Consider the following 13,888-nt stretch of genomic DNA (forward strand, 5'->3'; position numbering starts at 1 on the left):
GGAATTTAGTGCAATGAATCTCACAGTTTATTGTTTTAATTTTTAAAAATAAGTAAGGTTTATATTTTACATCTTATTTTAAAATAAGTAAGGTTTATATTTTATATTTTATTGTCCATTTTTAACAAGAACAGAAGTCTCATTTATTGCTTTGGGACAATTATTTTCAGTCCATTATAGGCACACAGGCAACAGTATACCTCAGTTTTGAAAAGTTATATCACTGAATAAAGTGAAATTACATAAGATGCTGCAATGTGTAAAAACAGCAACAGTAAATTAGTATTATTATAATTAGTCCCAAAAGGACCAAGTTAGTTTATCATTGATCACTGATTATGAATACCTCAAAGTGAAAAAGTAGTTCAAAGCTCACACCTGCCAATAGATGACAGTTGTGCCACCATTCTATAACAACAACAATAACTAAACAGTATCATATGCTCTTAGAAGTTCTAAATTTGTACTAAAAATCCTAATCTGAGCAAACACACTAGAAAAAATATAGAAGACATCCACATTGGAGAGGGAAAGATAAAGTTATATCTCTTTACAGATCACATGAGTTTATATGTACAAAATCCTAAAGATTACATACACACACATACACACAACAACAACAACAACAAACCTAAACCTAATAAATAAATTCAGCAAAGTTGCAGGATACAACAAATGCACAGGAAAGATTAAGTACATTTCTACACACTAATAATAAACAACCTGAAAAGGAGATTTTAAAAATATATCAAGTTATGATAATATCAAAAAAGGATAAAATACATAGAAATATACTTAAGCAAGTTCAATCTAAATGGCTAAAATTCTCTCTACAGTCATGCACCTCATAATGAACCGCATATGCAATGGAGGCGTACCATACAGCTTGGGTGTGTAGTAGGCTACGCCATCTAGGTTTGTGTAAGTGCACTTGGTGATGTCCATACAATAATGAAATCACCTAATAACGCATTTCTCAGAATGGATCCCCGTGGTTAAGTGGTGCATGATGCTATCTGGATTATATTTAAGATAATTGGACAAGTACAAATTTGAGTTTGGCAACAGAGAGCTTTTGAGCTAATGGGTCCCAGTTGCTATGAAGAAGTAAACAGCATATGACAATATATAAGGGCCCATCTTTAACCCATCTATATAACAAATATGTTACAAAGCATGCCCAGTTAACAGTAGAGAAAAGAAATATAAATCAATTAAAAGGAATTCAGCATCTTGGGAAAATAATTGTTTCCTCCATGTGTTTTTAAATGAAGTCACATTATCTTCAAAGGAAGAAAATTATGTTATTTAGTCAACTTTTGGAAATGTAATATAAAAAGTACTTGATGTTTAAGATAGTGTGAGTAGTCTATCTTTATGGCCTATGAGTTTGTTTTATTTGCTTGATTGTATTGAAGCCAAGTATGTTTTATCATCATTTTAAGATTACTGAAAAACCTTTAAAAGACAAGTCTAGGCATTCTGGAAAAGATTTAATTTATGATTTATGTTAAAACTTTTACTTTAACTATAAAACTTATACTTGAAGTCTTTAAGGTTTATTCAATAACTGTTTTAGTCTATCATGAAATCAAAACACTTCTGGTTTATAATGTGTGACTTAGTATATATGTAAATTTTTGCTAAAAGTTGAACTCAGTGCACTTTAAAATATACTTTTTTATCTAATGGGTAAATTTCATTAAGTAACATTACTTTTCCCTTTATTTACTCTTGCTTTTCTCTGAACTCAACTCAATTCAATTAATTATAAACTATAAATATCTATTTGTTATAAGACATAAATTTTATTATTGTGATGGTGAAAAATAAGTGTACTAATATGTGCTATATTTATGAATATTTGAGATATTTATTGTATTTGAGAGTTTAATAAGCTGTCATTGTAATAGGGTCTTTTTAAATAATAATGTCAATCCCATCTGGGCTACCCATCAAAATGCAGTAGAAACCATTAGGTTACATTCTGCAACTGCTAATATTATAGTCTCAAATATACAGAAAAAAGAAGCCCTATTGTCTTAACATAATCACAGATATACGTTGCAAACAAATAAGAGGAAAACTTTCAAATATAAATGTAAGGGAATCCCATGTGTTGATATACAGGAAAGAATGATCCTATCTAATAAAATGCCTAGGATCCTTCTCTGGTCATATGTAGCACATCCTGCCATTTCTAATAAGTATTTAGAGCACTGAATCATGGAGACAGCTGAAATTAGAGACTTCTGAAAGCTAAAGCAAAAGCAGTTAACCCCAATCAAGTCTCAATAACTAATATAAGTAGTTGGCAGCTGAGCCTGGATGTCATCATGTATTAGATAGGATGAGGCCGCAGTGAATTATCTTGTAGCTGATGAGATTCTTTTCCCCACGGTAGGTAACATATTTTATACCTTATTTTACCACCAGGTGTGTGGCTTTCACTACAGCAATCGGGCCACAATGGGGATTCATGTAATTAGTACGAGTCTGGAGTAGTTGGAGATTTGAACTCTAGCCATTCCAAAGTGAAATTCCAAAGCTAATCAAGCTCCATAGCTTGTCAGCAGCTCTCATGATCAAGTTTAAACTCCTCTCTTAGCCTAATGGTGCTATCTTTGGTCTGGCTCCTCTCTCTCTCTCCAGGATTAGCCATGTGCCTATCCCCAGCCTCACAGCTTTGCTCATCTCTTGGCAGCCTTCAGTTTTAAACTTAAGACTTCAGGAGGTCATGCTTTCTGTTGCTAGGCTTTTTATTTTGAAAACCTCTTCAAATTGATTGTGCAACTACCTTGGATGCTAGATTATCTGTGGAAAATTTAGTTGACAATGAAGAACTGGATGTGAAGGTTGAAACCCTGACTTTTTCAAATCATTGAAAATGGCTGGCTCTGTTTTTCTCTTTTCAGTATGTACCACCTTCCTACATTTTTCACTTTCACTTTTATATTTTGCACAATGAAAATACGAGAGCTAATTGGGTTAGCCATATAATTTACATGTTCTATTATGGTTTATTTTTAATGATGTTTATTGTTGTTGGTAATTTCATTTTTTTTTCAAAAGTCTCATCAGTACTGAGAAAAAGGCATAGCAGTTGTAAAAATTAAACATTTAACCAATTATGAAAGCAGTCTGGTCATAAAAGCCCTTAGACTGGCACTTGGTCTGCATTCAGTGTGATTAGAAAGAAATATGTTTAATTTTAAAGCAAACACATGAATAACTTTTTCAAGGTCTCTAATATCTAGATAACACGCCCGGTGGTGGATTAAACATTTTTGCTTTAGAGAACAAAAGGGTGAGGTTCTGGTTTTGAATGGACAAGGAACTCAGAATGATTAAGACAGAGCTGACCTGTAGTTTCTTTCAGAGGCATACCACTCCCTCACCCCTTTGACCTCCCCTGTTCCTCCCAACTGTGTCACTCTCATGCCCCCTCATCCTCCACACCACGGCCCAGGCAGCAGCAGAATCAAGATCAGCAGGGCAGGGAAAGTCATACAGACTCACTTCTCTAAGAGGCTGGTTCACCTTGACCTAAGGTAAGCGCTCGGGATTCATGCGGCATAAAAGTAAATATATTTTTTGAATATCCAAAATTTTTAAAATGCAGTGATAGAAAATATGGGACAATAAAGAATGATTTTCAACATAGGGTATTTTCTCCTTTCTCTTTTGATACATTAAAACACATTGAACTCCATATATATTCTTTCTGGAACACACATACAATGGGGATAAAATACATTGACTATATTTGTAATAGGATAAAAACACACACTTTTTGCCCTGCTTTGCTATAATATTGAAGTGTAAGTGTACAGTGAAGCTATAAAAAATTATGTGTTCCTAATTAAAACAATTTGTATTTTAAACATATCAATGTTAAATATAAGAGCATATGGAAACAGCTGAACTCCAATTATTTCAACTCTTTCTTTCAGGATAATTTAGGATAAAGTTAACAAAGCACCTACTCTGCACAGACTGTTGTCTTGAGCCCTGTGCGGACCAGGAAAAGCCAGCAATATGGCTCTTATTCTCAAGGTGTTTCCCTGGAAGATGACAGGCAGAAATTTAAATGACAGGAAATATTTAAGTGAGTTCAAGAATATGTGATATTGCTTGGCATCACAATGACTCACTGACAAATAAGTTTCACAGAGAGTAATTCAATAAATGTTTAGAAAGTCAGAGGTGCACAAGAATTTACAGTGAATGAAGAAACAGGGGAGGCAGGTGTTGACCAGTCTTGTAGGTCAGAAGATGTCTATAGAAAAATAGGAAGGGTAATAGGATAGTAAATGCTACTGATTTAATATCTTATCTCTGGCAGCAGAATGTTTTTGTTCTGCTTTAAACAGAAAATACATTTCAAACGACCCCATCTTCCAAGCCTGAATTTGTAATTATTCATTGATTTCATTACAGAAGGTACCCTGAGGAAAAAAAGAGAGTAATATACATGTTTTAAATCCAAAATAACTCAATGCAGCTTAATGCTAGCCCTATACTAGCCAGAGGACTTGAAAACTCTGATCTTCAGCTTTAACTCTGAAGGTTGAAACCCTGAGTTTGTCAAACCATTGAAAATGGCTGGCTCTATTTTCCCTGTGTCAGTATGTACCACCTTCCTACATGTTTCACTTCCAGTTTCTGTCACTGCAACATTGAGATACTAATGTGACCACCAGAGAGGACTCACAGCTGTGCTGAGCTCCAGTAAGAATTAGGGATGAGCATCCATTTGAGTTGTAAACTCAAAGTACTTGTACAGGGAATATCTCTACCCGCTTGTGCACTGAACTGTTGGTATGTGTCGTGATATACAAAGACTGAGGTATAAATACTGAACTCTTTTCTTTATTCTTACTAACTGTATTCAATCCATTTCCAACAATACATTGATTTTATTTGTAAGTTCTACATACATTGCATTTTATATTGGATTTATTTTTTTGTCCAAAAAGAGAAAGAGAAGAATGACAAGTGAGCATTCTGCTATTGATACGTCCAGCCACAGGGTGTCATTCTAGTAGTACAGATTAGCCTGTCTAGATTCAATACTCTGGTAGCAGGTAGCCAGCACCATATCATCCTCGGTATGTCGCATAAATATTGAAAACTCCCTACTCTTACTTAAATTTAATAATTACCTTAGTCAGTAAAGTACATTAGATAATTTCCTAGATCTACATAGAAATTGAAAACTATTTTATGTTTAGTATAAAATAAAGACCACAAACTAAAATTTCTTCAGTTGACTCAACCTTAGTGAATTGCATTAGTTATTGCTTATCTTGGGGATATAGTGAAAGACATATGCAACAGGCACTGCTCTCTGATATCCAGAGAGTTGGAAGCAAAAGCAAGGAAGTTGAATAAGAACTATATTTATAAAAGCATTTGCCCCCTTAAAATGTGTTTCCATTTATTTCATCAAACTGTAGACTTTGTCACACCAGTATTCACGTAAAACCCACGTATGGTTGATGTAGCTAATTTAGATTGAATTTACAAAACCTTCCAGCTCAGAGATAACACAGACTCCAACTACAGTCTTAAGCAAATCAGTTTCAACTTGGCACCAAGGAGCCCACATTGTTTTCTCTCCTACTTCGTACACACAACTCATTAATCTGAAAGAGGGTAGCTGTAGCCATTTTGGGGAAATAGGATAAAATGACTGAGAGACTCCATGATGATTAAAACAGCGACAGGTTAGGATTTATAGGAGGGTATTATTTGAATCTTCCTTCTCTAGTCACTGGTGATTTGGGGAGGCTTAAGCCTCTATCAGAAACTGGAGATGGGAACTCCCTCATACCTACTTATATTGTTTACCCAGCCATTTACGTGTGTAGGAAACAGATAAATGTTTACTCACTCACTCAGTAAGCTTTTTTGAGATACTCTGCCACAACAGAGAGAAAACCAGACATGATTCTTGCACTCATTCTGTTAGTCCTTTAGTGGGTAAGAGACACATGAATCAAATAACCACACAAGACATAACTTTCCAACGTGGTTGGTGCTAAGAAGAGAAGTACACCACAGTGCTGCAGACGCTCATGCAATTGGGGTTTTGCCCAGTTGCAGAGACAAGAAAAGGGTATCCTGAATAAGCCAGGGCAGAGCAAGGTTGTGATCAATGAGTAATAGATACCAGTCAAAAAGAGGTCAGACCTGAAGCCCTGTTGGGAAGACAGCATGGTAAGCTCCAGGAATTGAAGAAGTTTGGGTGGCTGCACGCTACCAGTGAGAAAATTGGTGGTGCAAGAAGGCTGGGGTGGTCGTCAGTAAATTGTGTCAAGGATTTTGTCTTTCATCCTAACAGCAAGAGGAAGCCAGTGAATGATTCTTAGCACAACAAGAATGGGGGAAGGGAAAGAGGTAAATATTCCAGAATCAGATTTGCCCTTTGAGAAAGATTATTTTGACTTTAGGATGCAAAAGTGGTTCTAGGGAAACTAGTTTGGAGCTGTATGATGGGAGCTAAGATTATGGAAGTAAAAGTTAAATATATTTTTTAAAAAAAGATGGATTTGACACCATTTGGGGATAGGTCTTTGATTTAATTTCCTAATGGCCAGTGAGATTCCTTCCAATACAAGAAATTGGTTCAAGAATAAAAACTCTTCAATTACCACCTCAAGGAGAATGAAAGGAGATTTGCTAATATTATGACCCTGGAGTTATATGACTCATGAATATGTTTAGATATATCACCACATACTTATTCAAAAATTATTGTAATAATTTAGACTTTCACCTAAAATGTATGGGAGACCTAATTTCTCCACATGCTGATCAACTCTGAGCACTATCAATCTCTTTTATCTTTGCTTATAAAACTTGGTGGGAAAAACAAACCTTATTATGTTAATACTAGAGGCCTGGTGCACAAAATTCATGCACAGGGGGATGGGGTGGGGTGGGAGGGGTGTCCCTCAGCCTGGTCTGCACCTTCTCTCAATCCAGGACCCCTCAGGTAGTGTCCTTAGGCCTGGCTGGTGATCAGGGCCTATTGGGGCTTTCCTTCCCCAGGATGCTGGCAGCTAGCCCCACCCACACCACTGCCACTGCTTGCCATCTATGTGGCACTGCCCCCCTTTCCCTGCCACCAGTCACCTCCTTCTATGGGTGACAGGTGTGGGGTGCAATCGCTTGGCTGGCCTGGGCCTCCCTCTGTGGGGTGATCACTGTACGGCCCCTCACACCCGCCACAGTGTCACTGGCCGGTGGCCTGAGCCTTCTTCTGTGGGGCGATCTGGGGCAATGGCAGGACCCCCTGACCAATTGCATCGCACCCACCTTGGCTGGCCTGGCACCAGTGTGTGTGATAGCGTGGTCATCCGGAAGGTCGTCCAGACAGCTATTCTACTGTTTGGTCATTCGGTCGATCTGCGTATTATGTTTTTATTATTATAGATTTCTTTAATTATAAAGACAATTGAACATAATTTCGTAGTTTTACTAGCTGTTTCTATGAATTGCCTATTTGTGTCATTTGTTCATTGCTCCTGTAGTGTTTTTCTCTTTCTGAAGGATTTGTAAGTGCTCTAGCCTTTATGTATACTGCAATTCATCTTCCTGTTTGTCAAATAAGAACAAATTAAGTATCTCTGCTGGCCCTCAAACCGTTCTCTACCTTATAGCTTCTACTTCTTCAAAATTTTCTGTTTCCTTTAACTTTAGCTAGTTCTTGGCCACTTAGGACCCAATATTATATCTCTGTAGGGTTGGTAGATTTAGCAAATAGAACCATAAGGCACCAAATTAAAATTGAATTTCAGATAAGCAACACAAATTTGTAGTACAAGCATGTAAATATTTAGGACATACAATACTAAGAAATAATATAAGATTTACCTGAAATGGAAATTTGATTTAATTTTCTGCATTTTTTCTGGTAAATATACCTATTTTTATTCCACCTGTCATTACAAGCTGCCCTATTCACTCTATACTTGTCCATGCAAGTTCTAAAGAGCAGGAATAATATTATCCTGGACTATCTCAATTTAGACAGAGAACCATTATAAGGTTAGCTTAATAATTGCAGACATTGGAATAGATTGATTGACTTTGGGTGAGTTGCTGTGACAGTTCTCAAGCTGAGGGGAGTAGAGAGGGATCATTTCATCAATGGAATGAAGAGTTTCTCTCAGAAAAGACTAAAAAAGTGACAGGCCTCATAATTATCAAGTTTAAAAATAATGACCCTCCCATTTAGTGTTTTTTTGATAAGTCTATATTAATAGTTTTTAAATATTAATCACATTTATTTTGACCTTTTGAGTTTTAAAATACAGTCATATTATTTGTAAAAGACCTTATATTTTTACATATCTAGGTATTTCAGAAAAATCAAACATAGCTGTGGTAGGCTGAACAATGCCACCTTTAGATTTCTACCACCTAACCCTTAGAAACTGTAAATGAGCTACCATTGGTGGCAAAAGGGACATTCAAGATGTGATTAAGTAAAAGATTTTGAGATGGGAAGATGATCCTGGATTTTCCAGGTGGGCCTAGTATGCTTACATATAAGAGGGAGGCAGCAGAGCTAGAAACAGAGAAGGTAACATCATAATGGAAGTATAGTCAGAGAGATTAGAAGGTGCTATGCTGCTAGCTTTCAAGAGGAAGAATGGGGTTATGAGCCAAAGAATGCAGGCAGCCACTAGAAGCTGGAATAGTCAAGGAAATCCTTCTTCCCTAGGAACCTCCAGAAGGAATGCATCTCTTCTAATATCTTGATTTTAGCCCATAAAGCCCATTTTAGGTTTCTGATCCCCCAACCTGTAAGATTAGTAATGTGTGTTAGCTTGAGGCACTGAATTGTGGTCACTTTCCCAGTAGTGCTAGAAACATAATACAATGGCCATGTTCAGAATATTTTTCTGCAGGTTTTCTTGGATCTCACTGCATTTCATTCAATATAAGCAAAAACAAGATTGGCTAAATTATTCATATTATTCACTTTATAACTTATATTATTTTAAGTATATTTTTGCCTATTTAAAGGTAACCAATATATGAAAATAGAATGCTACAAAATGCTTTTGCTCTCCCACTATATATCAACTGGAATTTGTCAAAATTTCTTTAAAAGAAGCCCCCTTTTTTGGAATTTTCACTATTAATCATTATCCAGAGGGAAATGTTTTCCACCTATTATGAAATTTGGATTGTATTTCCAGAATATGTACTATAAATGAACACACACACACACACACACACACACACACACACACACACACACACCACAAACCTTACATTACTCTTCTAAAGACTGATGCATATAGAGTAAACTTTAATTAGTTTGAATATATATGAGACTTTTTGAAAATCTAGAAGTAAAAAGTTAAAAAAGTTCATTTTGAAAAGAATGTGTTTAGTTTCTGACATACAAAGACACTTGAATATTCTATTTCAGGAAATTGTTGGATCTTGTTTTTTTGTTTTGCATTCACTTACAGTAAAAACAGTTTCAGAGAAAAAAAATTATATGTGACTTAACTATACTGCTGTGCTCCTAATAAAACATAAAAATGTCAGGTTACAAAGAGCCATAATTATAGGGAGTTTCAAAAGATATAGTTAAAAAAAATCCAGTGAATTATTTTTTAAAAAAATCCAGCTGCTGTTGAGTTTGCCTTTAATGTTAGGTGGGATATATTTTCAAATACAACTCATTTGGTTATCAAGTGTATTTGATCCAACGATTACATGTTTATAACATTATATACTCTAGAACTCTGTAATTTTAAAAAAATTATTTTCTTTTTCTTTTTTTAAAATATATTTTATTATTTTTTTACAGAGAGGAAGGGAGAGGGATAGAGAGTTAGAAACACCGATGAGAGAGAAACATCGATCAGCTGCCTCCTGCACACTCCCCACTGGGTATGTCCCCGCAACCAAGGTACATGCCCTTGACCAGAATCGAACCTGGGACCCTTGAGTCCGCAGGCCGACGCTCTATCCACTGAGCCAAACCGGTAAGGGCTAAAAAAATTATTTTCTTAATAGCAATCTTTAGATTGAAATCTATTTTACTATATTTCAAAAACTGCATATGTGGTGTGAATGTTTTTTTTCTTCCCCACTCAAGAAAAAAACTGAGAAATTCCTAAGATAATTACTTGATTAGTTAGTAAACTTTTTTTTAATAATGCTGGTTGATTTCCCTATGTATCAAACACTATGATAACAAACATTAATTCTTGCAGTGACCTTATGGAACACATATTAATTATACACATTAGGAAAATGGTTATGCATATACGCACACAAGTTCTTTGGTTGATCTCTTATTCCCATCCCTCCCCCCACCATCCCCTGCCTTCCTTCTGAGGTTTGACAACAGTCTGTTTGATGATTCTGTGTCTCTGGATCTGTTTTTGTTCATCAGTTTATGTTGTTCTTTATATTACACAAATTAGCGAGGTCATGCAATACTTATCTTTCTCTGACTGGCTTATTTCACTTAGCATAATGCTCTCCAGGTCCATCCATGCTGTTGCCAAAGGTAAAAGTTCTTTCTTTTTTACAGCAGTGTAGTATTCATTGTGTAGATGTACCACCGTTTTTTTAATCCACTCATCTGCAGATAGGCACTTAGGCTGTTTCCAAATCTTAGCTATGGTAAATTGTGCTGCTATGAACATAGGGGTGCATATATCCTTTCTGATAGGTGTTTCTTGTTTCTTGGGATATAGTCCTTGGGATTACTGGGTCAAATGGGAGCTCCATTGTTAATTTTTTGAGGAAACTCCATACTGTTTTCCACAGAGGCTGCACCAATCTGCATTCCCATCAGCAGTGTATGAGTGTTCCCTTTTCTCCACACCCTTGCCAGCATTTGTTTGTTGACTTGTTGTTGATAGCCATTCTGACAGGTGTGAGATGATATCTCATTGTCATTTTGCTTTGCATCTCTCAAATGATTAAACATAAGACTGAAAAACCATAAAAATCTTAGAAGAATACATAAGCAGCAAAATATCAGATATAGCTTGTACCAATCTGTTTACTGACACATCCAGGGCAATGGAAACAAAGGAGAAAATAAACAAATGGAACTATATCAAAATAAAAAGCTTCTGCACAGCAAAAGAAACCATCAACAAAACAAGAAAGCCCACTGCATGGGAGAACATACTTGCCAATGTGCCATCTGATAAGGATTTAATTTCCAACATTTATAGGGTACTCATACAACAAACAACCCAATCAAAAAATGGGCAAAGGTTTTAAGTAGACACTTTTCGAAAGTGGACATACAGAAGGTCAAGAGACATATGAAAACATGCTCAAAGTCACTAACCATCTGAGAGATAAAAGGTGTTTTTTTAAGAATCTACTATCCTTAGAGGTTAATGTTTTTAAAAAATATCAAGGGGAGTAAAATCACTTTGAGCAGGTTCTTGAATAATAAAGTCTTGAATAATTTCTGAAATATACTAAAATATACTTAAGCTTGAAAAGTGATTTCAGACAGGATAATCAGGGCTTCAGGAACATGTCTCATAAAGTTGCTTTTGTCTAAGAAATGTAAGCTTGATAGACTGTGTCTGACCCAGTATAATTCTTCATTCCTATATAATTAGCATTGAGAATGCTGATCTCATTTCTTTTTGTGTTACAACTTTGCGTTTTTTTTATTCTTTAGATGTAAGCTTAATAGAAATCTGTGAACTGTACAATGTGTCATTCACATCCACCAGTCTGTCTTACTCCCACGTACATACACATGAGAGCCAAACAGTTTCAAAAAGAATTCAGGAATTGAAAGTTTTAACTCTAGCACTTCCACAGATTTAGGATATCAGTCACTGTTTCTTTGTTGTTTTGATCCTTTCTCTTTGTCTAGTAATTGAAAGAGTTCATTTAAAATGCAAATTAAAACAAAGATGGTGTGTAGTATTGACTGTGTGCCATTATTGCTTTTCTGCAGTCATTTTATTCACCATTAGGTAAGGAAACTTGCATTTTAACTCAGAAAGGAAATCTGCATCAAAACAGAATTACTAGGTAGAGAGAAAGCATATTGTAGTCTTTATTGAAGTACATATGTATAAAATTAATAAGAAATATTAAAACCCATTAGTTTCCCCTTCTTGGCTTAAATTCTTTTAATGTATATAAACTGTATTTTGTCAATTTGTCAAAAATATGTTAATGTTGGTATAATAAAATATGTAATGTGAATGCCTTTAATATTGTATTTGATCTTCAAAGATTAATGTCTATTCATTCAAAATCTTTTGTTGGCATGCCAAAGTAGCTGATTGAATAACCAGTTACTTCCAGTTTTTTTAAAACTGCAATAAGACCTTAAGATTTTTTAAAAAATATAAGTATATAAATTTTATATATATTTCCCCAATCTTCTCTGGTTGTCTTGTCCTTATCGAATTCATGAGCCATGAGTTGTTGTTTGTTGTTTTGTTTTTCTTTTGTTTGTTTTTTTCTTTTTTAAGCAATTAGACTGTACATAGTTAAGCAAAATTCTTTAGATACCAAACTCTTACTACTGTATGCCTTTATTATGTAACAAAATATAATTCAATATTATCCTTATTAGGATATATTTTTTAGCCCTGACTGGGTAGTTCAGTTGGTTAGAGCATCGTCCAGACACAACAAGGTTACGGGTTCAATGCTCCATCAGGGCACATATAAAAATCAACCAATAAATATATAAATAACTGGAACAACAAATTAATGTTTCTCTCTCCCATTCTCTCTCTCTCTCTCTCTCTCTCTCTCTCTCTCTCTCTCTCTCTCTCTCAATAAATATAAATTTTAAAAATTTTAAAACTGTATTTAGTTTTTATGATTTTCAGGTCATAAGTATATAAGTAACTGGGTCTACTCCCTTACTGTTCCTTTATCTGAAATGTTTCTCCTGGTCTCAGCTGAGAAGTACTAGCTTCAGACAGAGCTTTCTTTGCCTACTCTGTCTAAAATAGCTCCCACACAACCATCTATCCCTTTTCCTGATTTATTGTTCCTCATTGCACTTAACACCACTTGACATGTTCTATTTTTATTTGTAATTTTCTATGTTTATCCTCCCACGCTAGAATCAAAGCTCTATGAGTACTGGTTTTATGGCTTTCTTCAGTCCACTACTATATCCTGATGTCTATAAAAAATCCCTGATTCACAGCAGGTGACAAAAATATCTGTCATCTCCATCATCCCTTTACCTTGTACCCTGTAGACAACTATTTCTCGTGTTTTCTTTAATCAATGGAAATTTTTAGAATTGAGGCCCTCAAGTTCCTAGTGTTTAGACTGTAATAACTTTTTTTTTCTTTCAACATATCCATCTTTTGCTTTTAAACCTTGGCAAGGCTATTTTCTATGGATGTATTTTGAAAGCTACTCAGAAACTCTTGTTTCATCTGCCCAACAACTAGGTCAATGAATGTCACTTTTAATGGATTCGCAAGCCTCTGAGACAATGGCCTTGGAGAAGGGTAGGGAATCTTCACAGGTTTCAGAATTTCATCCAAGTACATGAACTACACTCAAACTGACTGCCGGGGTCCAACCCCAGCAGGTCCAGGGGTCCCCAAAGGTGTGGACGGAGTCGGCGAAGAAGGAAGGACACGGAGACAGCGTTCAGTTGATCAGCAACCTAGCCAAGATCTCTAGCCAGGATCTCCAGCCAAGTTCTGGTCTGGATTTCCAGAGAGGTTCTGCTTTGGATTTCCAGCGAGGTTCTGTAGCCATGTTCCCTCGCTAGGTTCTCCAGCCAGGTTCTGTCCAGGCTCTCCAGTCAGGTTCAGTGTCCAGGTTCCAGTCAGGTTCTCCTGCCAATCTCTGTAGTCAGGTTCAGTCCAGGATCCCTTGCCATGTT

The sequence above is a fragment of the Myotis daubentonii genome, chromosome 5, assembly GCF_963259705.1.
Source record: "Myotis daubentonii chromosome 5, mMyoDau2.1, whole genome shotgun sequence".
Lineage (NCBI taxonomy): Eukaryota > Metazoa > Chordata > Mammalia > Chiroptera > Vespertilionidae > Myotis > Myotis daubentonii.